The sequence below is a fragment of the Pinus tabuliformis genome, chromosome 3_2 (genome assembly GCF_031772625.1).
Source record: "Pinus tabuliformis cultivar Carrire ecotype Pingquan chromosome 3_2, CPIR1, whole genome shotgun sequence".
NCBI lineage: Eukaryota > Viridiplantae > Streptophyta > Pinopsida > Pinales > Pinaceae > Pinus > Pinus tabuliformis.
Genome location: NC_142302.1, coordinates 106,856,376 through 106,861,820, shown reverse-complemented (window position 1 = coordinate 106,861,820; position 5,445 = coordinate 106,856,376).

The following is a 5,445-nucleotide window of genomic DNA, read 5'->3' as shown; positions in this document are numbered from 1 at the left end:
AATTAAAAGACGGTCCTCTTATAGCCCTTTTCTGACCGTAAAAACAAGAAAAGATTACCGGATTTTTGTCGTTTCAAATTCGATACTGGAAATAAAACGACATGCCTCTGATCGCTTTTTACTTTTCAAGTCAAAGGCATTAATCATGAAAGTACTCCTTGGTCGCAAGATCAAGCGATTCTCTCAGGTATTATTTTATACTTTTTCGGGCTTGGGAGACACAAGTTTACGAAAAAGTTCACCTTGGAGTCTTCTTTAGTTTTTTCAGACTCTCTAAAAATTAAAAAACGCCGAGTTTCTCCTATACTGGACTCGTTAAAATTTCACAGTAAAGGACCTGCTCGATTACAAACAGGAACAGACCACTCCTTCTTAGGGTCCGAATCTAAACTAAGTTGGACTCATCTGAAGGATGAGCTTATACTCCTTCACTAAATATGCCTTTACAATATGAGAAATCAAGTGTTTAGATCCTACCTGTAACCCAACGCTGTTGTAGTAGTCCAGCTTCGTTGATCCGGATGAGCTCCTCCTTCACTTCGAAACCTGCATTCACTAACAATCAAATGATTAAATAGCACCTGAATATCACATAAAATAAAACATATTTAACATATAGACCAAGGAGTATATGAAACAACTCATTAATAACAAATTGTTGAGAAGAATGGACTAATTTGTATTAAAAGGTAACAAAAGGAACCATTACAACCTGAGCCTTGGTGTTCTGCAAGTCCCTCCCAGGGTCCACAAGAGTTCTCATTTACTCTGATCAGCTCACCCACTTCCAAATGAAACAAGCAAAGATGGTAATCTCTCCTCACAAGCTTCTACAAGGAAGTCCTAATTCCAGCAGCATCTACCCTTAGGAATGTTCAGCTTTCAACCTCCCCTCCCTTTGGCCCAATGCCTGTATTTATAGTGCTCTAGAGGAAGTTATTCAGGTCCACCATCAATGGGATAAGCCCCTCTTTGGATGGGATAGCTCCCCTCTTGATGGGATAAGTTCCTCTTTGGTAGGGATACATGAACCATCTGGAGGCGCTTCATACACGTCAAACAAGCTTCTAGAAGACTCTAGAAATGACCACAAGTAACTTTTTTAAGATGAAACTCGCGCCTTTTGACCTTTACAGGGGTATGCACCCACCCCTTTACATACAGAGCGTACAAGTACGCAGGTATTGTGAACTTGGGTTGCGTACACGCAGGTAAGGCTAAGAGAAACTGCGTACCAGAGATAATTGACTTTAAATGACTTTTCTCTCTTTTTTGAAGTTTGACATGAAGAGCAGAGGCATGAGACTTGCCAAGGAGGATAGTATGACAGTGGATGGAGCCATACTAACTGCAAATAGTCATGGTGACATTTTTTAGTGTAACAAAACCCTTCCATACACATATTTTTAATTTCATGGTTGGTATCTATATGGTTGAATTTTGTTTGAGTGTTTACCATTGCCTCTCCCTCACTGGTACAAGTAACATTCTTTTCTATGCAAATAATGACAACTCTATCCTTTTATAACATGTCCATACCCATTGACATATCAAAAGATCCTAGGGGTAGAACATTCAAGGTCATTTTTGTTTTCAATCCATTCAAATAAACATGACAAATCTTAACCAAGTTGGTAATCTTCCTTTATATGAGTTGCTAACTTTACTAGCCAAGTATTCCAAAATATTAATAGTGGGGCTCATTCCATCGTTGTTTTCATTCTTAGTTTCAAAGTCTCAAGATGCTTTACTCACTTTAATATTTATGAGATTTATTTTTCTATCTGTCATGAAATATTGTTATATTCTAACCCAACCTACCAACACTTTGATGCTTTTAAACAATTTTTTTTCGACCAGTAACTCTTTTGCAACATACAATTACCAATTTCCTCATATATCATTTTCTTAGAAATCCTCACTAGCCATGATCTGTGCCATAATTCCTAGCTTATTCATGTGTGGGATATACCAAGAGAGTGCCATAATTCCTAGCTTATTCATGTGTGAGATATACCAAGAAATTCCCATTTCACATTCACGTAATGTGAAATTTACAAAATTTAAGCTACAAGAAAGTCATTCTTTGTGATTTCTTAATTCGGGAGGTCATAAAAATTTTCCATGGAATTCCTAGAAACTATAAAATACCAAAAGAATTGCACTACATTAAAAAAAAAATTACAACCTTCAAACTGGTTTCCGATGGAATTAATATTTTTTACAATTTCTATTTGGGTGATTATTACCATAATTCTTCAAGGATGGGAAAATTTAGACACTTTATTATTCCTCTACTTATTTTTTTTTCTTCAAGATTTGGCATTTTCATTCCCTTGTTTAGATTGGTAGTAGCAAGATCTAACTTTCCTGATAACTTCACTCAATGTTTTAGGGTTGTAATACTCAAATTTTCTTTGAATGAAAGTGAAATACAATTAAAAGACCATTGAATTTTAGCTTTATTCTTCCAAACGTGGGGTACATATCATAGGATATGGGTTAATTCTACCGTAAGTTCATCCATGGTCACCTAACCAAGTTTTAACTTGTGAAATTCCTTTGCTATATCATCATAGTATCTCTTTGTCAAATACTTTTCTTTGAAACATTTTTGAAACTCTTCCCAACTAACAATCTTCTCCTCTATACTATGGAAAATCCTAATCTAGAAATAACTACTAGATTATTACATTCATATCCACAGTTTGACATAATGCTATCTTTTGCTATATAATTGTTTCTAGGTAGAGTCTATTAACTCTCATCTCTACTAATGTATATAACAATGTTTATCCTGATCGTTTTATACTAAGTCTGGATATATGTGTGTATATTATGTTTTAGTTAAATTTGATCATACTGAGTACTTCAAACTACTTGTATTCTTAATAACGTTTGGCTTTGTTCATGTAAATCTATTAAAATGGTTCTTCATAACCATTGGACTCGAATTTTTTTTCTACTTCCAATTCCTTGATTTTTTTCTTTTACATGTAATTTTTTTTCTTGTCAAGTTGTCAATGTTCCTCCAAGCTTGACCTATGGCTTGAGAAACTCCCACCCATGGGCATCTAAGCCATCAAATTCACCCGAGGATCAAACTTGGCATAGGCCACATGAACCCTAAGCTGACTAGATTTCTGATCCTGGGTCCCCTAGCCTTTGTGAGGTTTGATCCTAGGTCCCCTTGCTAAAGAAGCCCACCCTCAACTGATTGTGCTAGTGGGACTTGAATTTTTTTCTTTATAAATTAATTAAACTTATGTCAATCAATTTTTTTATGAGCCTTTCTTAATCAACACTAACCTTCAAAAACTTTATGTTGTCTACTTTGATAATGGTTAATTCTTATTTTAGACCTTCCACCATACCTAACAAATCCCCTATATGACGTGATGATTCACCTCCTAGATGAACCCAATTTTGTTCGTCTCCATTAGGAGATCTTGCAGATGGATCTACCATCACTTTTTTACTTCTACTCCTTTCTATGTAAGATAAAACATTTTTTTATACCACATGTAATGTACCTTTAGTACTATACAAATTTATTTATTTATTACATTATTTTCACAAGAAAATGTATTATACATGTTTAAGGAGGCAAGAATCGATCTATTGCCTTTATTTTTCTTCAATAGATACCTAAACCATCTTTGTATACCATGTTTCATTGTTCCAATAAATATTTGTCTTGAAAATAAAATAATTTGGCTGTAATGAATTGATGAGTCAATATCCTTCACAAGGACTCGACCTCATAACTTATATATGCTAAACATATTTACACGAATGATCCCAAATGGGTTATGTGAGTCATCACTAAACTATAGAGTTTGATTATGTTTTGGATCTCAAGCCATATATATATATATATATATATATATATATATATATATATATATATATATATATATATATATATAAATTGACATCTCCTTATTGTGTCACAAGTGGAGTATGAATGCATGGTCCTTTCCCTCCATAAGTTATGAAAACAGCCAAAAATCCTATCACATCCACATGATGATGTTCACAATTTCATGGACTGGATTTTTTGTAGAGATCAAATGTTATAGGAGACCCAGTGGCATGATCAGCAAGATTCACTACCCACTCAGTCTTCTTTTCTATTCATCTTTTCTGTGTGCTTTGAGTTTCTCATTGTATTGATCTAGGGTTTCACATTATAACTAAGTTCCCTGATTAATGAAGGTTCTTGGCTTCCAACTTCCATGAAGGAAATTTTCAAGTAATGAAAAACAAGTAATCTTCACTTTTCACTTAGCAGTTGGTCAATTACCTATATTACTAAGGGTTTTATTTTAACAATATTAAATTAATTCTAGTCTTTTTTTAGAATAAATATCATTTTATTAGGTTCTTGACGTACCTTTGCAGTATCATCCTTCTGACTATCAATTGTATAGGTACTAAAGGTATTTGTATTATGCAACTACTTATCAAGACATCCATCAGTTCCTTAAGTTAAATGCTTCTGACATAGGGTTTATTTGTATATTTAGCTATTGTGTACATTATTTTACTACTTTTTAGAGGGCTTAGGCTTTTGATTAATAGCCTTATTTTTATTTCTACAAGAGTTTCCTTTGATAAAATCACATTACTAATTATTTTCTCAAGTGAATGTACGTTAATTAAAGATTTATTGCAGAACCCTTTGATTCCCTCAACATAGTCTTTCATAATTTTGTGCAAGGTTATCGGTACGTTTAGGCTTTTATGATTCTAAGATTTATAATTATACTACCCTCATGGATACAACATGAACATATTTGGTAAGAATTATATATATATATATATATATATATATATCTATATATATATATATATATATATATATATATATATATATATATATATATACACCTTTCATTTTTATTTATGGCTTCCTTAGGGTTTTTAATCCAAGTTATAGTTCAAGGGATTTATTCTTAGGGTTTCAGTATAGGGTGTAACCTAAGGGTTTCCACATGAAAAACCTTATAGGTTCCTCTAGAGATACTTCTTGTTGAATTATTCTTACTATGATAGGAAATGTTTCTTGGCATGCATACATATAACCACTATTAGGGTTGTTACCTCATCATTCCTTTTTTATCTTTATTACCCAATTACTTAGTATTTGTTTTTTTTTTAAATTTCAATATGATGTTTCTCTAATTTAAAACCATTCAAGGTTTTGGTGAATGTTGCTAGCTAAAAAGGAACCCTTCCCTACTAATGGATGAGACACACTGAAATAAAATACTTTCTACTCAGGTATCACATTTGAAATTCCTTCAATGCTCATTTCATTTCTAAACACCTATTTTTTTATATTCTTAATTCATAGCTTGCAATGGACATGCAAACTTTTGTCTTGATAATAACATGGGTATGATATTGAGTTATTGAGTTATTACCCTCCATGGCCTGACT